Source organism: Pantherophis guttatus, chromosome 1 (assembly GCF_059756535.1).
Source record: "Pantherophis guttatus breed Tessera chromosome 1, ASM5975653v1, whole genome shotgun sequence".
NCBI lineage: Eukaryota > Metazoa > Chordata > Lepidosauria > Squamata > Colubridae > Pantherophis > Pantherophis guttatus.
In genome coordinates, this window is record NC_142063.1 from 42,278,674 (window position 1) to 42,300,064 (window position 21,391).

Here is a 21,391-nt window from a genome sequence, read left to right on the forward strand (position 1 = left end):
GGAACATGCTGGAATTTCTAGCATGTATACATTATTGAAACAGTGATGTCTATGCTGGCTGGGGCTTGTCGTGAGAATGGCTGATGGTCGGATTCCAAAAGATCTTCTGTTTGGAGAATTAGTGCAGGGAAAGCGCCTCAGAGGGAGATCACAGCTGCGATATAAGGATATCTGCAAGAGGGACCTAAAGGCCCTGGGAATGAACATTAACAACTGGGAAACCTTGACCTCCGATTGTTCAGCTTGGAGGCTAAAGACGCAGCATGGCCTTCTCCAATTCGAAGAGACACTTGTTTGGCAGGCTGAGGCAAAGAGGATGTCCTGGAACCAGTGAAATCTGGGGGCTTGGCAGGGGACAGAATGTATCTGCCCTCAGTGTGGAAGGGATTGCCACTCTCGAATTGGCCTTTTTAGACACACTAGATGCTGTTTTAGGACCTCTTTCCAGAGCACAATACCATAGTCTATTGAGACTGAAGGATGCCAATTATGTTCTCAAATGACTGGAAAAATGGTGAAATAGTACACTAGTAGTTTGGTTCTGCAACCCAACAAGACAGACACAGACTTCAGAGGAATGCCATCACTCTGCTAAACAAATGCTAAACAAATAATTCCCTCAACACTGTCAAACCATTTACTAAGTCTGCATTACTATTACTATTAATCTTCTCATTGTTCCCACCACCCATCTCCTTCCACTTATGACTATATGACTGTAACTTTGTTGCTTGGATCCTTATGATTTATATTGATATTGTTTCCTGTTTGCTTATTTGTACCCTATGACTATCATTAAGTGTTGTACCTTATGATTCTTGATGAACGTATCTTTTCTTTTATGTGTACTGAGAGCATACATTATGCACCAAGACAAATTCCTTGTATGTCCAATCACACTTGGCCAATAAAAAATTCTATTCTATTATTAAAAAGAACAAAGAACCACAGCAGAAAAAGTAGCTCAGCTCAGGAAAAGAAAAATAGTATTTTTTAAAAAATAGAGTCATGTTCCATGTAAGGCAAAAGTTATAACCATTACATCAGTAAGAAAAAATGTAATTGCTGTGAAGGAGGAACAGAAGGCAATCTGCATAACAGAATGTGAACTAAACAAGTTATAGGGAAACACTAGCATGTCGGGAGATCACATTTTTTTGTAGGTGCAGCTTAAGTACAGGTCAGTGTACAGTGTCACCTAGCTGAAAAACCAACTTTCATTACCTCATGGATTAATAGCTTTGCTGTATGAGCTAGATGAATGCAATGCAAAACAATGGACCTTCCAATCAGGTGGGAGAAAAATTAATAAGAACAGGGTGAGTACAGATCACTGGTGGTTGCCCCCAGTTCACACCGGTTCTATAGAACTGGTAGTAAAACCAGTGGGAGGCTCCGCCCACTGACCTCAATGTCATCAAAACACTTCTGCATATGCGCAGAAGAGTGCATGTGCGGCCTTGCTGCGAACCGGTAGTAAAAGTAAGTAGAACCCACCCCTGGTACAGATCAATGTTGCCCATTCTTGGCCTTCCAAGATGTTTGCTTATCAATTGTGAATATGTCATAAACTCTGAGCCAAGTGAACAAATGAAAGGAAAAATATTGTCTTTCAAAGTGTGTGTGTGTGTGTGTGAGAGAGAGAGAGAGAGAGCGCGAGAGAGAGAATATGTGAATATATGTGCTAAGGAGAAGAAATCCAATTGACAGCAAGACAATTAAGCACTAGCATTTTTCTTTTCCAGGTTTACATGACTGTCCATTTTTTTAATTTATTTATTTCTTTTTATTTGATTTATATGCTGCCCTTCTCTGGAGACTCAGGGCGGCTTACAATGTGCTAAGCAATAGCAATAGCAATGTGCTAAGCCATTGAATGAATATGAATAACCTTTTGACATATTCATGGAATGAGCCAGTAGAAAGTCAGAAAATTAGTTCTGAAATAAATGAGATATTATTTTTAACATCTGATCATTCAAGTGAGCTTTGAATGTCCCTACTTTTCACTTAGATGATCAGATATAACTACTCATGCTCATTTTTTTTTAAAAAAATTGATTTATATGCCGCCCTTCTCCGGAGACTCAGGGTGGTTTACAGTGCATTAAGCAATAGCCTTCATACTTTTGTATATTTATACAAAATCAGCTTATTGCCCCCACAAACTGGGTCCTCAATTTATCTACCTTAGAAAGGATGGAAGGCTGAGTCAACCTTGAGCCTGGCGAGATTCGATCTTACTTTAATTGCAGACAGCTGGTGTTAAATTACAGTGCTTCTGTCTGTTAAGCTATCCAGGCTCATTTCAAGGAAATGGCAATTTCTGTGTTTCATGGAGTCCAGGTAGGATGAAGAATAGAAAGGATGCACAGGTTCAGGCATCATTCCCATATTTCCTAACATTTTCCTTTCCAGGATATCACTCCAAACTTCACTATTTTCAAGTGAATATTCCTATTTGAAATAAACAGATAAAAATAGCACTATCAGTACCTGGGTACCTAATGGAATCCATGACTGAGCTAATAAAGGTAGTCTCAGATATGGTACTGGAAATGTCAGAATTATTAATTTGGAGAAATTCATTCATTCATTCATTCATTCATTCGTCAACTTTTTAACTGGCCATTTCTTTCATAGAGAGGCTCTGGACAATTTAATCAATACAATTCATACATATTGGCTTGATCCAGATTGTTCTGGAACCTGCAACTAAGGTACTGTATCTTAGCCTCAATATGGTTTTGTATTGGACAATGGCCTATGGCTATTTCTCCTATTTCCTATGCTACTGTGTGTTGACATAATTGTTTTGCAAAAAACTTATCCTCAATTTAATACTAATATCTTGTTGACTGCTGAGGGTTCGCCTTTTTGAGCAGTATGCAGCTATACTTATGTGGGAAAAAGAGGAAAAGGTATCTTTTCTTGAATTGTCAAACCCAAAAAAACAGCAATTTGTGATTCCTTTTTCTAGGGTTACAATTTTTTCAGATTATCTGGAAATAATGGGAAAACTGGAGTATAGAGCTATGTGTCTTAGGACATTCATTTCTGTTTGGCAAGGAAGATAGGTTGTTTAAACAAAGTAGACAGATGAATGACAAATGGCTATTCTTTAAATCTGCATTTACAGAACTAGGAATAAAGGAAGCAAAGTTGGAATACATTATGATTGTTGTTAGTCATTAAAACAAAGAAGCTTCCTTGAAGGATGATAGCACTGAGATAATCAAGAGATAATGTTCAGATTTATAGCAGATTTAAAAAAAAAACACATTGAGAATGTTAATATTTTTGAAAGATAATTATGATTTATGTTCTGTCTTCATCTTTAAAATCATTCACATATACTTGGAATAGAAATGTCTTATCAATTAAACAGAATAGTCACATTATTTTTATGGTCTTTATTTTTATTGAGGTAGCAATAAATTACATTCCATTTCCCTTCCAAACCCAGAAAGAGAATGTATTAGAAATGATGAGGTAGTATGCAATCCTGATAATATTGCTAGTTATCTGAACATGATGGACTTCAGCAGATGATGCCAACTCCAAAAGCACATGATGAATATGCTCTCATGTCAAATATGTTATGACACATAGTGCCAATTTTAAATGGATTAGAAGGGGTTTCATCTACTAGTTTGCTTTGTCTGTTTAGATCAAGTCCGTCTTATTCATATTGTGGTCCTATGCCCATGTTGATCAATGTAAGAAAATTCATCAAAGACTCAACTTAAAGTCCTCTTCTTCAACTAAACATTGCAAACAACCTCCCTCAAAATGAAATCTGGCTTGGCATGCAACAAGTTGAAGAAAGTATTTCAGATACTTAGAAGATGTAATTTTGTCAACAGTACCTGTTCAGGTCTGCTTGCCTGTTTATTCATTTGATTTATACACTCTCAAATCCAAAGGTTCTCTGTGGTGTAAAAAGTTAAAACAATATCCAATACAATATAAAACTACATACATAAATAACCATGCATTGGTAAAAATGTAAGTACATACCAACCTTCCAAACTCTACCACTCAGGATTTTAAAAGCCAGATTGTTAGAGATTTCCAAAGGATAATAAAGTAAGGTTAGATAATCCTCTGGGGGGGATGATATTCCTTAGGGCAGATGCTTTTCTGGACTCATTTTAGGGTACCAGAAAAGCTAAGGTGTCTTTTTCTCTTTCTTTTACGGATGAAGCATTATGGCAATGGTAAATAAAGAGCAATTGCCAATGCCATGACATCATAGGACACAATAATCACCCATCAGTCCATAGGCTGTTTCCCTTGATCTGTAGGTTCTCATTACTGACAATAACATGTGCTAGTGTAATCATGCATATACTTGGTATTCCTCTGCCTGGGATGAAGCTGTAGGAACTAATGTATTCTGAGTCAGACCAACTGCCGCTCATGGGGGGGGGGAGGGGAGAGAAAGAGAGAGAGACTTGCTTGAGTAACCGTAATAATTGGAAAATTATTTTGATAGCCTGAAACAATCTAATATATTACAGAATTTTATTAAAATAATATCAAATCAAATTAACTGCTATTCCATAATGAATTAGGTAACAAGGTAGGCAGATATTAATCGGCCTTGGCTTCCAGGCAGGGGAGCCAGGAATTTATTAGCTATTGCAGGTTGTACGAAGGCAAAGTCAGGAATCAGTATCAGAGACAGCGAAGGAAGCCCCTGAGACATGCCAGCTTCCCTTTTTCTTTCATGCCCTCTCGCTTTTCCTTCCCTTCTAAGGTCTACTTTATCATCCATCATTAAACATTTATATTCTTTTATGTCAGGCCTCATGCATTTCTTTTAATAAACTAATTGCTTTGCAATTTAATAATTTTACAATTTAATAGTTGTAAACATTTTGCAGCAGATTAGCTCAATGAGTGAGATTCCAATATTGAGGGCAACAGTACTTCACTGCCCACTTATGACTAATCTCTAGGAATATTTATTTATTTCTGGCTTATTTGATTAGCTAGAAAAAAAAATCATTGCCCAGTCAAAGGATTATTTAATATTTAGATGCATGCCATTTTTTAAAACAATGACTGCTTAAAACTATGTTTCCAGTGTGTTAGGGAGTCTAAGAAAGTGCCATCTACTAAGTCATCAGGTTTCATTCTTACATGACGTGATGCCTCAAGGCCACATAGGATGCCCTAAAACGTGGATAGAATCCCAGGGGCCCTTCAAAGATTGCCACAAAATTGTATAGTTAATGTAATGGAAAGGAAAAATAATTAAATATAAGGGAAATAACTATTGATTGAATTTAATTTATTTTAATTGAATTTAAATGCAAGTGATCCATAGTTCTTGTCTAGCCTCATCCATGTCTTGTGTAGAACTAGCCCAGGGGTCTGCAATCTTAAACATTCAAAGAGCCATTTCCCACAGAAAAAAAAAAAAACACCGGGAGCCACAAACCCCTCCCCATGCCTGACTATATAAAACTAGCATATGTAGATGAATTAAATGTTCTGTTTTCTTCTGAAACTTTTTCTTGGATTTATCCATAGTTGGCCTTCGGGGGGTTGGAAAGCTCAATAAATCACATGCCGGTGGGTGTCGCACATTGACGGTTGTGATGCATATTTTGAGTGACAGGGAGCTGCAGCAGAGGGGTGAAAGAGCCACATGTGGCTCCAGAGCCACAGGTTGCTGACCCCTGATCTAGCCTATATTTTAGAAAGAACCTACCAATATACCACTCAAAGGTCAAGAATGTCCCACAGCTCTGAAAAAAATGGCATACCTCACCCAATGTCATCTCCACTAGCTGGACAGGAACCAATGTGACTAAGGGAACATTCGGCTTTTTGGTCTTTTCTTTTTTTAGTAAATGAAACAAAAACAAAGTTGGCATTTTGAACTGAAAAAGCAATTCTGTGGTATCAGAGTTTCAGCAAGCATTCCAAACCCAGAGACTTCTTTCATAAGCAGGATCGTCTTATTTCTTTATCTGCAAAACTTTGGACTCATCAAGAGATAATGAAACAAATGAGAGGGAGTCTTGCAGAACATTTTCAAATTAATAAATTGCATTTATTCATTTTTTACACCATAGACTAACAAGACACAACATGGAAATTTTCTGTATAGGGACTTCTTTCTTTCTTTCTCTTTTATCTCTTGGTCAAGCTCATGCTCCATAGATCCATACATTTTCTTTGGCATGGACTTTAAATAGCATCTTCAAGAAATGTTGGCCCTATTGTCCTGGAGTTGTAGGCTCACTATATTTAGAAAGTGGCAGGTTGGAGAGATTTGGCCTAGTTAAAAAGATTTCCTAGTAAAGAGGTCTGCTGTGATCCTTCCCATTGAAAGGATCAGTGTTAGATTATACTGTTTGTTGGGTTTTAGGCTATACACCAGGATTATTAATCATACAAAGGAATGATATACTATATAGTATAATAAATATTAATTTAAGTTTTTTTACACTCTTGAATTTTAAAATATCTATGAAAAGAACTAATATATAATAAATAAAGCAGCATTAGATGGTAGAATTTGACTGTAATTCTGCCTATTGAAGACTAGAGATAGTAACAAAGCTCTATTAAGCCACAGACCAATAAAGGATACTGATGGAATAGTTCTGATAGCATGACAATGTTTTAAACATACTTTTTCTCTATTCTATGACAAAAACATCCATTTATTTTGGTTAAAAAAATGAACAATTTTAAACAGAAAGAAATTCAGGCTAAACATGCAAAGCTATAATTAAATGTTTTCTTCAACATTTTATTTTTAACTTATCTCCTTTGTGGTCTCTTGCCTTGTATGATTTTAAGCAACACAATTGTAATCATTCCTTTCTTGGCTATTGGGCTGAAGCAGTCAAAATTTGATATATATACAATGACCAACTTTATTTATGCTTTGTATGCGCATTTGAAGCTTTTCTCTAAAAGTATACAAGATAAATAATAATGATAATGATAACCTGGGGATAAAATGCTTTCTAAGTAGTTTTGTTAGAGACGCATTTTTCACCAATGCTATGTGAGAGGTCAGAATTATTACAGAAAGAGATATACTTAAGTAAAATTCTTACAGATCAAATATCCATTATTCCATGATTAAAGAAAAAAAAAATCTCTCCTGCCATGTCTTTACCAAATGAATCTCAATTTTTTTGTGGAAATTAAAATTACCTTTTCTCAATTGTGTATATGTGTGATACAGTATAAAGTATAGATGTAGAAAGTAAAACTTGGAAATAAGTCTTTCTTATCACTTACTTCAAGACTATGAAGTACAATGGTACAATTTACCCTAGAATCAATAAGTCAAAAATGTGATTCAATACTGGAAATGGATCAATCCTTTGTGGATTTACCTTAAATATGCCGGTCAGTTTATTTTATAATATAGGTAACAGAAATCGTTGAATTTGTCTTTCCAATCAATTTAGTTTATAATAAAAAGATAATAAATTAGAACTGTATTATAAAAGGCAAACTCAAAATATTGATCTTCATTTAAGTATTTGGAGAAATTTTGATTACGATTCATTGTAAAAGTTCTTAAAAATTAACTGACAATCGTATAATTTTTGTACTATGTGACCATTATAATATGAACGATTTGCATTCGACTGAAAACATACCACATAGAATTAATCACACTAAATATAATGTATATTAATGAAAGAAGTTTATCAGTTCCGTAAATGTCACTGATGATAAGGAATAAGGTATAATTATGACTCTCTTCCCCCTATTTGGAGGGAATCCTTCAAGTCAGTCTTGATTCCTGGCTATTGCCTGGACTAGATCCTAGAGTTTCCTTGGTAAGATTTTTGAAAAGGTTTGCCATTGGCTTTTTCCTAGGGCTGAGGGTCTGTCCCAGAGATTCACTCTGCTGGCTTTGTACCAAAGATGGAACTCGAACTTGCTGCAACTCATTGTCTCTAACTTAAAATTAAAAATATGATGAAAGTACATGAATTAGATTTACCACTTAACTTTGGAGAAGAATAGAGAGTGGTTTAATGATGGCTGCAGAGTAAACTTTTGAAAGCATTTTTAAATTAATCATTTTTTTAAGAAAAAAAGAGAAGAAAAGGTACAAGGATTTTTGATGCAGAGATAAAATATCAATGAAATGTGTTTGAATATTAGTAGCTCAGGTTGGTAGTTAGGCTGTTGGGTTGAACTCCAAGCTTGGTAATTTGGTTGTAAATGTTTTGTCACCATTCGAGGAGATATCATCAGTGTGTTTTGAATTCAATTCAATTCAAATGTTTGCAACCAAATTGCCAAGCTCAGAGCTCAAACCAACAGCATAAAATATAAATAATTGACACATAAATTAGCAAAGTTGTACAATTAGTAGTCAGTCTATTACTGGTGAAAAATTAACCACAAAAACAGAGTAAATTACTTTTGGCAATGAAAATAATTTTTAAGAATATTTTTGAATCTCCGAGTTGCTTGTTATTTAAAGATACTAAAACAAACAAACAAACAAACAAAAACAAAGGAAAAGGAAAACTACTAAAATATTATAGATAAATATTTTAAAGAATAAACTTCAACACATTCTTATTGCAGTGAAATGCCTTGTTGCCCATTCAATTGATATTTCCTTTCTCAGCTCATATTTCTTACAGCAGTTTCCTTACTCAAGAATTCACTGACTTTAAGGCAACAAGTGACAACAAGCATTTGGTCCAACAAATATCAGAATTGATATTAGTTTAGGTTGCTTTGCTTGCTAAAGTTAATGAGTGCAGGGGGGGCAGGGAAGAGCAGAAGTGTTTTGCAAAGTGAAGCCAAGTTATTTTAACTTTTTTTGGCTCTTTAAATTAATCAAGTGAGAACGATTGTTTTAAAGGATGGAAGAGTTCATCGTGGCTCCAGAAAAACATCAAGTACAAGAGCCTCGATTATGGCAGAAGACATACAAACAGCCCACGCATTAAGCTTGAAATCTGTGCTCACACCTGCCCCAACTCATTTTTCTCCATTGCGTTTATTGAGATGACACAATGTCAGTAGAATTTTACAAACTTTATGACAAAATTGTGACAGATCTGCAATGGCAGAATGACTTATGGAAATGTTCGAGTGGCTTCTCAATCAAGTCTTTGGATGGTTTATGATGCCATTGTCCTGTAGGTCACAAGTCAAACGTTATTGAGAAGACATCACTTGGGGCTCATCCAAAGCTTTACCATCTGCTGGAAGTGGGAGAAGGAGGAGGGTGGGTAAATTTTAAAATAAGAGTCCCAGTGCCTTCAGATATAGACTACTGGCAGTTGAATTGCTTTTTCAATTTTTTCCTAGAATTTTTCTTTAAAGAGCTTTTAAACTATACAAAATGTCTTATTCTGGTAATACATGGCAGCCTCAGTTTTCCCTCTGTAAAAAAGAACTACAATGGCCTTACTGATGTTAAGAAATACAGAAAATGAGAGAGGGTATAAAACTTCTTATGTACTAAATGCACTGTATTTGCAGTAGCTGAGTATTTTCTTTCTCAGAAAGAAAATAAACAAAAGAGAATCAACCTGAATTATTATTTCAGTAATAGTATCTCAACTTTCAAAAAGCAAATATCTACCACACTTCAGATGATTTTCTTGCTGTTGGGTCTTTATTACTTGAAAACTTACCAAATGTTAAAATAGACAAAGTCCTCTACAGCTACGCTATTGATACAATTTTGCTTTGAATTAACAATAGTAATAGAGCTTGAGAAAGAAAAAGAAAAGCTTATCAATTATAAGACTGTGCTCCATTATGGGCTCAGAATAATTGTGCTACATATATCACAATGGCATTTTAAAATATGATGTATAAGGTCACATTTATCATTGGAGAAGCTTATCTGATATTCATTTCCTATCTGATGAATTCCACATCAGATTATAAGATCAAATCACATTATTCTCATTTTGAATGAGAATCATGTGAACTCAGTCTCTGGTCTGTCTGTCTGTCTGTCTGTCTGTCTGTCTGTCTGTCTGTCTGTCTGTCTGTCATCTATTTCTCCTCCTCCTCCTCCTCCTCCTCCTCCTCCTCCTCCTCCTCCTCCTCCTCCTCCTCCTCCTCCTCCTCCTCTTTATCTATCATCTATTGAATCTAACATATGCTGGTAAAATAAAAGAAGAGAAAATTCATACTCACAACCTTGCAAATAATAGCATACACCTATCAAGTGGCATACAGCAATTTAATTGCAATACTTTATCCATTTCTGATAGAACAAGGATTTAAAAAGTTGCACAAACGCAAATGTGCATAATTGCATGTGCTGCCTCATATGTCTATTTTTCAGACATCACCTTGTAAGATGTTTGATACTACTGCTTTAGTAATTGGACCATGCATAATATTAAAGATGAAGGGTCTTCTATCCTTTCTACTTTCTACTTCTACTTTCTTGCATAACAAATAACAATTCAATGAAAAATTGTTATGAACATTTGACCACTCATTGGGAGAGTATATGGAATTTAAAATATGTTCTTGGCAAATTTTCAGGTTCATTTAGTGGGAAAAGCTAATGGCCAAAGTAATATAGGTGACCTATAAAGATGCTCAGATAATTTTACCAGAGAAAGAGATGGGATAAACTTTATTAAATGTATCTGTTAGTTTACTTCTAGGAGCTCAAAGTGGCATATAAAGCTATACAGCTATTTATTAAATGACTGCAATATTTTAGTATTATATATTTATTTGGAAGCTGAACTTCTGTTGTAAATTAGACTTTAGGTTTTGGATTTAAACATGTCAGCTGGCCAGGCATTGAATACAAAGTCAATTCCTTGCAGAGATATTACTTATTAAGATTTAAAAAATTGTAAATAAGAACTTTCTATCTTAATTTTCATATTTTTGTTCTGGGAATTTTAGGTCAATATATTGCCTTGTTTTTTCTTTTAAAACTTAAAACAGTTTTGGTAATGCTGGTATTGCTATAAAGTGTGAAAACAGCACAAACTTTCCTTTCCCTTTTCTCCTTTCTCTGTCATATATAAGAAAAATAAAAATAGACAGTTCCTTCCACTGTTGAGCAAAGCTTGATCGAACTGATTCAATCAGTCCTGGTATGGTGTCAAGGCAAAACATTATTTCATATTTGATGTACAGGTGCAAACTCATTATTTCCTGAGTTATTCTTTCTCAAATTTGCCCTATAATTATCCAACAGAACCATGTTCAGAATTTATGATCATGTGTATGATACTCTTTTAATACTTAGTTTAGATATTTTAGAATGCTAAGTACATGGACTAATTTTATTACCTATTCATTCTCTATTCTTTCTTCAAATCATATCAATATTTCTTGACCTTCTTAGAGAAAAGTATAATTGCATAGTGTAAAAATATAAAACAAGGGTTTGGGTTTTTTTGAAAAAAAATATCCAAACACATGCTTTTTGATATCAAGAACTTTGGTTGAAACTCCCAGAACATGTTTCACCTATATGATTTTTTTTCAGGAAATAGTAAAAATAAAATAGAAGTCAAAGCCCAAATAACAACAACAACACAAAGCAAATACTGTTTCAGCACTTGTGTTATAATGGACATTCAACCAATGGACATTCATGGAAAAATCAACCAACTGATTTTTCCCTTTCCATTAGTAGTTGTATAATTGTTCCATCACAGGTTCATATTGTAATAGGGACACATTCTTCCATATTTTTCTGTACATCTCTCACTCATTTCAACATATGCTCAACAGGTGTTGATTTAATTCACACATATGAATTAGTCAACACAGATCCATTGCTGTTTTTAAAATGTTACCTTAGAAGCCGCTCAAGAATTCTAAACACCGTAGAAGAATACTATTATAGTGGGATCAGTTTACTCACTCAGCTAACAGTGACCAAGGACTAAATACTAATCAAATGACTTGTATACATGTGTGAATTTTCCTTGGTCACTTGTGTATTATACCCAACATGTTTAGTCTTCCTAAAGGCAAGCACAAAATTGAAGTTGTCCAGAGATTCAACATAATATTACTAAGACTAATTATTTATTGTAACTCAAGAAGAGTAGCCATTACAGATAGTTGACAGTCTCCGGCCATTAAGACAGATTATTGAACTGGTATCTTCTTTGTTAAAATCCTGTATTCCACATTTCCATCTCACAGTAACAGTAATCTAAATCTACCCTTACTTTTTCCTACACTCACTTGTAAATGGGAATTGCATATTTGTAGTCTCCATATTGCTGCCTTGAAAAACTCTAGCTAACTCTGACAAAATCTCTATTTCTTTCTCTCCCTCGCTCTCATTCACACACACACGCAGACATGTATACATACACACATATTTAAAACATTATTCTCACTGCAACCCCATGAGGTATATCATTATTTTGGTAATAGGAACCAAGACTGTAAGTTTCTGGTTTGCCAATTATTTCATACTAACAGTTGTTCAACACCTCATACCATGGTTATAAACTTTTCATATTCTAAGGCTGAGATCCAGTTTTTGTTTTAACTTTGGGAAACATGGGATCTCATCTGTATGTATGGATTTCTTGAAGCAAATCTTAAATGTCACTTACCATCACCTTAAATTGATTGTAATTGATTCTTAGTTACTGATTTCCTGAGTCTTTTGTAACATTTGCCCTATCTGCTTAAGCATGGGGTATGATACAATTATGCAGTGTTGTTTAAATTCTTTTCATTCTCACAAACACCTATAAAAGGAAGTCTCATTCAATTACTATCTCTGCATATGTTCAAGCAATAAGACAGAGAAGAAACATATTTTTCACAGAATAAAATATTTTATTACTGTAAAAATAAGAATCCTATTACATATGTAGGATTTTAACAAGTGAGATAGGTATTTCTTTTTTCAGTTTAGAATATAACTATACATACACAAACACATACGCATTGACATATAGGTATTGTGCTTAATAACTTTGTGTTTTTTGCTTCGTATGAGGAGGAATCAGAATGGAATAAAAGGGACAAGCTGAAATGTAGATGGATTTACATACAAATGTTATGTTTTCATTTCATTTTGGTCCAAGCTTAAAGGTTAATATTAAAAGCATTAGCACAGTCTTTTCCATTCTCAGGCATATGAGCAAATTGCCAATATATGGAATTACAATGTACAAGTATTTTTTTTAAAAAAGAAAACATAATTCCTAGTGATGATACAGTTCCTACAGAGTCATCATTCTTTTCTCTTCCGTATTCTTCAGATGACACCTATAATATTGCATGTTGTCCTGGCACCATATTTTAAAAAGAAAATATGACAAACTGGAATATGTCCGGAGTAAAGAAACAAAGTTGATAAACAGACTGGAAGAAAAGACTTATAAGGAACATCTGGAGTTATTAGATATGTTTAATCAATAATAATAATAATTTATTTGATTTATTTAGCTGCCCAGCTCACATATGTGACTCTAAATTAATAGTAAGAATTTTCAAAGCACTGTTGGAAGATTTGATAGCTGCCTTCAAATATCTGAAATGCTATCATGCAGAGGATAGACTTGTATGTTGTTTCTAAAGAAAGACAAGAATTGATAGATTTAATTACAAGGAATTAGATTTCAATTGGACTTAAAAAAATTCCTAAGAGTAAGAACTGTTCAGCAGTCTATGGACTGTTTAGGAAGTGTGGTCTCTCCTGTACTGGAATTTTTAAGCAGAAAGTAGATAGACATCTACAGATAGTTCTCACTTACTAATTATCAGGTTTAGTAACTGTTCAAAGTTATGCTGCTGTAGAAAAAACCTCCAGCTTTGCAAACAATCCTTACTTTTACAAATTTTTCAGCATCCTATGGTCCAAATAACCATTCTGGGTGGTTTGCAACCAGTGTGCATTTATGATTATCACAACATCCCATTTATGTTGCCATTTACGTGTTTCCCACCTGCTTGTGATAAGCAGAATTAATGGAGAACACAGAAGTAAAATTTTAAGTCGCAAAAATGTCATGCTTTGCTTAATAACCAAATTGGATGTGACTCCATAAGCCTGTCAGGGTCAGATGGTTTTCTGCTTAGTGACCATGGCATTTAGTGATGGATCTACTTATCCCAATTGTGGTTGCTAAGCAAGGACTCTCTATATCAGGTATAGTGGAGTAGAAAATTCCTGCACTAAGCATGGATTATAGCAGACAATCTCCAAGGCTGCTTACAACCCTTATATTCTATTGTATGTTCTCTGAGTGCATTAAAAATCAGGAAGGTATGAATATATGTTAATGTATGCATAAAGGTAATGGCTAACTTTGTTTATTAAATGGGAAATAAATTAGTAAATGTAAGGAAATAAATACATTGAAATAGGCACACATATACATCATGTAACATCGAAATAGTATTTATAATGATTAATAACCATAGAATTAAGCTGAAAAATGACACTATCCTGATACAGTGAGGAATATAACATGGTGGATACTTCCAAAGCTCCACCATTTTGACTCCTCAATCTTTCAAAAGTGGCTTGAAAACAGTGTCAATCATCTTCACTTCTGTTGACCTGTAAATACTGAAGGCTAGGAAGAAACCCTACCCAGACTGTAGTAAACCAAGAACTAAAATAAGTTACCCCACTGCACACAAAAAGGGAAAGAAATGAAGACTTGTATTTAAAAACAACAAACAAAAATGCAGGTTGATGCGTTGTATGTGACTTGCCTCAAAGAAAACAACAGTCATGTCAATTTTATCCCAGCTTCCATGACTGGCATGCTAAGTGGCAAATGCCATACAATTAAGCAAATACTCTCTTTACAAGTTTTGTGGCGACAGAAGAAGCTCAGGAGCTGATAGTTCCAGTGGGGAAATCCTCTGCTCCAAAACCTGTCAAAATCCAGAGTTTCCAGCTGAAAACCAGCTTCATGCTCTGCAATTAAGTCTGAAAGAAATCACTTCAGCTGCAGAAGAGGGATAATAGTGCTGGATAATTGGAACTTGAGCTGATGAGAAATGGATGCCTGCCTGATCATGTGAAGTATTAGTATTACATACTGGTAAGATCAGACTTAGAATACTGCATCCAGTTCTGGTCACCCTTATACAAAAAAAGAGACTCTAGAAAGAATGCAGAGAAGAGCAACAGAGATTAGGGTTAGGGGGCTGAAGGCTAAACTGCATGATAAATGTCCCATGCTTTTTCAAGAGGCAACTGGACTTTCTGGTTTTTCTTTGAAGACATTTCGCTTCTCATCCAAGAAGCTTCTTCAGCTCTGATGAATGGTTGCAGCAACTGGGAATGTCTAGTTTAACAATGAGAAGGAGCAGGAGTGACATGATAGCAATCTTCCAATATTTGAGGGGCTACATAGAAAGGAAGAGGTCAACCTATTCTCCAAAGCACTTGAAGGAAAGACAAGAAGTAACAGATCCAACCTAGAATTAAGGATAAATTTCCTGTCAGTGACAAAAATTAACTGGAAAGGCTTACCTACAGAAGTGGGTGCTCAACCATTAGAGGTTTTAAAGAAGAGATTGGACAGCCATTTGTCTAATTTAGAATAAAGCATATTTCTAAAATTCTTTCTCTACATTCAGCATTTAATAGCAAATGTGTGCATAAAATGGATCACTAAGTTGCTGAAAGGTACCATAGTACTCGATCCTAGGTATTCAAGAGCTGCCCTGAGTCTTCGGAGAGGGGCGGCATATAAATTGAATTAATTAAATTAAACAGGTATGTTCTTGCTAGATCAGACTTTAGATCTTTTGTAACTTTTGAACAGGATAATGTCAGGTTTCCAAGTAACACCCCCAACGAAATCAAACTCTTAGGCCTGAATTTCCTCAAAGCTAAACTTTATTAGAGATGTCATTTTGGCACATCTGTGAAAACCCAACTCTGAGAGCTTCTGGGTTTTCCACACTCAAAAGAAAGTTCAAGACTTTGCCCCTCTCCCACATGTCCACCACACATCCAATCAATTACTGTCCAGTACAGGTGATACCTCCTCATTCTTCTTCACACAGCTGCAGGGCCCCATGGCCTTTCTATAAAGAATTTTATTGTGACTCTGTATCTTCTCCTCCTCTCTATGCAATCCGCCTTCCCAATTTCCCACAGTAGGATTTGTGGCAGGCCTGAAGCCTGAAGGCACAAAAGTAGAAATATAGCTTCCAGGTCTGACAGATAATGCATTCCTTTTTTAAAAAAAAGTTCAAACACATCAAGGTTGACTCAGCCTTCCATCCTTCTGAGGTGGGTAAAATGAGGACCCAAATTGTTGGGGGCAATATGATGACTCTGTAAACTGCTTAAAGAGGGCTGTAAAGCACTGTGAAGTGGTATATAAGTCTAAGTGCTATTGCTATAGCCATAAGAGAAAGAGTTAACCAATAGTTCCTAATCTTCTTTCAGAAACATGTTGCTAGGCTGAATTATTGTGAAGACACAATGACACTAACTTTCCTGTCAACTGTGTAGGAGGAAGTTTGGATTAGCAATGCTGAGGGATCAGCAGTGGATTTAAAGCAGATGGATGATTAAGGTTTTCAACCTTAAGATAGTTTTGTTGGGCAGAGGTGACTGTTGCAATTACTTTAGCATGAATTTCAATTTGAATATTATCTGCAGGAGTAACTGAGTAGCAAATGCAATATAATAATCTTTGTGACACAAAAGCTAGATGGTAGTTGCACATGCTAAACTGCAGAAGAAGAATACATCATGACATCTTCATGCAAATATTACAATTTATGTTCCTATATTACATGACATAAGCATGGTTTCTTTCACTATAGGTACTGCTGGCTACAACTTTAATAACTTTTGATGAAGCAAGCATTTTTGGGGTCTGTAATTTATGAGGCCAGGTGTAACAGAATTAGCTTTAAAACATTAGATGTTTTTAATATTAACTACTTTGAATATAAAAAAAGGCACAGAAGTAGATGCAAAGAGCAAGATTTTGATAATGGGGAGAACAAGCTTTAGGAAGCTGTGAATGACATGTATTTATATGCCATTTCTTTTATAAATTTAATATGAAGTGGTTTAAATTTTAAAAAGAAGTGAATAAGAAATAATATATTATGTAGGAAAATAATTTAAAAGGTTTTGGGAAAAGAAAGCCCAAATCCAACACACATAGGCAAGGCCTGGATTAAGAGATGGGACTTCAACAAGTGAGTATCCTCAAATTGATATCAGTATATCTGAAAGGATATCTCTTAATGATTGTTATGTGCGCTAGCTTCAAGTTTATTTAGATTTTTAAAGATTTCAGCAAATTGTTGAACTTACTTTGGTAATTAATTGATAGCAAGTGCGCTTGTTTCCACCCAGATGTATCAAGGCATAACCAAGAGTTCTACTCAGTGGGCTGACCACTGCATTTGGCACTATTACTATGAATTACAATATTGTATGTGTAAATGTGTGCTAACAATAAGTGTGAATAACACTTATTAGGCTCTCTCTACTAACTAGTTAGCATTTGAATGTGGCAATAGATGCTCCTGTCCCTAGAGGAAATTGGCCTTAAATGTTAACAATTTTAGAACTGTTCGACAAATTATATATTTTTATCTTATTCAAAAGCATAAGAGATTCTTACATTCTGCAAGATTTATTAATTTTTATGCTACGCATCTCCCCTGTAAGACCATCTTTTCATCATAAATTCACATTCCTGGATGACGCAAACAGTCATTTTTTTTATCATTATTAAATGACAATTTTAGAGAGGTTCTAGGACCTACACCCAAATATTGGTGGTGGAGGGGTTACAGATGATTCCAAGACCTTATCTTGAGCACTTTGGTTTGATCCAAGTAATGATCAACCACCCACCAAAACAAGTGTTGTATGATCACACGGGCTGCATAAGGTTGCTAGAGCTTTGGACTAACAGATTTCTTTAGCATGAATTTTATCTTTCCCATATTTGTGGTATTACCCGGCTCTTGTAATTTTGCTTTTAAAATGCAATTGCTAACATGCTTTGACCTGAAAAGAGAGTCAAAATCTCCAAAATATAGACATGTATACTTTCGTAAGAATTATAATTAACAAGATTATGGCTCTTTGGCACAAGGCTTTATCTTTTTTTGATCTTTTTTTTTTTATTGCAAATGACATTCTCAAACAACAAATATTTCTAATCTGCTCAGTCAATGAAACAGGCTGTGTTATCCCTCCCTTCCCACTCCAAAGATCATTATAAACAAAATGCCATATTGCATTTATGTGAAGGCCTCTTCTCTTAGGATTGCATAAGAAACAATGCCTTTTTTCCAACGTTAAAAGCTCCTATCAGTGTACTCATTTCCCTGACATGGCAAAAACCCACAAATACCTCCCAGAATAAAAGATTTCTCTGTGCCAAAGAGGGATTGTTAAAGAGAACAGCTCTGGTTTACCTGGTCTCCCACGACAACAGACTTGATGGCAGCCAAAGAGATCCGAATGCAGTCAAGCGTGACAGCTGACATCAAAGCAGGGAAGCCACACCTTGATCCAGAGTTTGCTCTACCTGCCAGGGCAAACCTATTAACATGACCACCCTGAGAATTCAAAGGAGCAAACACACACATGCACACACATAGCCCTACCTACCCCTCCGATTTCAAAACAATTTCTTAAAAATCCAGTCTAGACAGACTTTTCTTCAGAAATCATCAATACTGACCTAATTATTCAGATCATGGGCTTTAGCATTACTCCTTCCAAAGACTCAAGAAGAATAGTTAATTTCGTTTAATGGAATAATTGTATGTCATAATTATGTTTTGTGCGTGTGTATATGTGTGTGTTTAATTTTGACAATAAGGCTTTAGCCAAGTTGCCATCCCTCTTTGTAAATCTGCTAATAAATAGGCTGCTCAGACAGTGTGTTGGTTCCTCCATTGTTCCCTCTCTAGGCTATTTGGACTAGCTTAGGCTGATGGGGTGTGTACAAGTGTGTATATTTCTCTAATGACTGTTTTTCTCTGCAATTGTCTAGGGGAGAAAAAAAGCTTTTCTTTTCATCCACTAATTCATTTCCCATGAATGGCGAGGGGAATAGAGTAGGGAGAAGGAAAAACAACATAGCCAGGGGATTTTCAAATAAATGGCAAAATCCCTAACCAAGTTTGATTTCTGTAGGTCTTCAAGCAGACAGGAGAAATCAGAAATAGCATGATTATTTCAAGCATAGCATAGGCAACAAATTATTAGAAAATGGCTGAATATTGTTTTTTTTCTTCTTCTTACTTAATTTGATCTAGATATTCATATGTGGGTCTCCAACTTCCATATAAAAAAGATATTTTAAAAAGGAAGGTATATTCCAAAGCTTTTGCTGTGTTGACCATTTATTCTGGTTCCTCAGCTTTCCCTTCTGTTGTGATTTTTAAAAAATGAATACAATATTGGTTAAATTCTCACAAACAATATATACTTTTCTTGCACTTACTTTAGTTACAGATTGATCAAGGAGAGTGTGCAGGCATCTTATTTTCAGTACACAAGCGTCTCTCCTATCTCACTGGCTTTCCATAATTCAGTTAAATCGTAATGGAAAACTTTGGAGTCATGGATGAATGGGCAACTATAGAAGTTGAAATCATAAATAAGATGAAACATTTTCAGATCTGAAAATGGGATAAACAGGGCAAACGGCAAAAGAATGGTGAAATATGTGTTGGTGAAATACCTTTTTGCTGCAATAAAGTAAATTTAAAAACAAAATCTGAAACAATGTTTAGGAAATTCATAGAAGAAAAGTTTAGGAACAGGAATGTAGGATTTAAATGAAGTATTTTCAGGAGATTTCATGCACTTGTTAACAACAAATCCTGTCAGATTAACCACCTTCTATGGCAGAGCGACTAGTTTGGTAGATTAAGAGAAAGTTGTGGATGCTATGTGCTTTGGTCTCAATAAAACATTTGCAAAGTTGCTCATGATATTGTAGAGGAAAAGAGGAATAAATGTCAGTTTCTCAGTATTGCAGTCCAGTGGGTTTAAAACTGGTTAACAACTGCCCTGAAAAGGTTGTCATAAATGTTGTTCTATAATAGTGTTTCTCAACCTTGGTAGCTTGAAGATGGGTGGACTTCAACTCCCAGAAACCCCCAGCCAGCAGCGCTGACTGGGGGATTCTGGGAGTTGAAGTCCACCCATCTTCAAGCTTCCAAGGTTGAGAAACACAGTTCTATATCATTCTGGAGGCAAATATTGAATGGGATTCCCCAGGTTCCATAGACCCAGTGGTTTAATTTTTAATGACTGAGAGAATAGAAACGAATAATAAGAATAAGAATAATCTATGCTCAGAACTGGAAAAATGACAATATACCATCCGAAGAAAATCTGATTAGAAAAGTTTTGGAATGTACGGAGATGGATAAATTAACAAAGGAGATACAAGAAAAAGAGGAAACAGAATATTACTTAGTGTGGGAGAAATGTCATGAATGGTTGGAGGAGAGAGATAAAAGGAAGAGAAAAATTAAATAACATTAGAAATAAGAGTTGAAGTATAATTGTTAATATGAGGAAACAAACATTGTAGAAATGAAAGTGGGTATACGGGTATTGTTATGTATATATGTAAATAAACAAAGATTAGAAGTATATGTATAAATGACATAGTAGAAACAAGGGAGGGAAAAAATGTATAACTATGAAATTTTTGTCGGATGCGAAACTGTTGAAACAGAAAAAGTGTTAAAGCTTTCCTTTTGTTTGTTTTTTAAAAAAATGTTTAATAAAAAAATTTAAAAAACGAAAAAAGAAATGCAGAGATGCAGAGGACACCAAGCTAAAGGTATTGCTTAATACATTGAAGGACAAATTCACTCAAGTGAATTACCTAATAAATATAATGTCCTCCATCTGGATTAAACAAAAAACAGATGTATTTGGAGGCAATATAAGTGAGAAGGTCTAGAAATCCTAATCAACCTCCAGTTGAATATCAGCAAGCAGTGTGATGCCACAGTTAAAAGGGCCAGATCAAGACAGACAATATCTGTTACACTGCACTTTGAAAGGGTTATAGAGCACCTGGAGTGGGTTCAGAAGGGAACTAACAAGGTGACAAACCACTGGAAATCCAGTTTGATTTGCATGCTTAATTTGATAAAAGGGCAAACTAGAAATATCTAAAAAAACTGACCCTATTCTCTGTTGAAACAGGGAAGAGGACAAGAACTCATGGGTTGAAATTAAAAAGAGTGATGAGGGTAAAGGTAAAGATTCCACCGGACATGTGTGCTAGTCGTTTCCAGCTCTAGGGGTGGTGCTCATCTCCATTTCTAAGCCAAAGAGCCAGGGCTGTCCGAAGACGTCTCCATGGCCGGCATGACTAAACGCTGAAGGCACACAGAGCGCTGTTACCTTCCCACCAAAGTGGCCCCTATTTTTCAA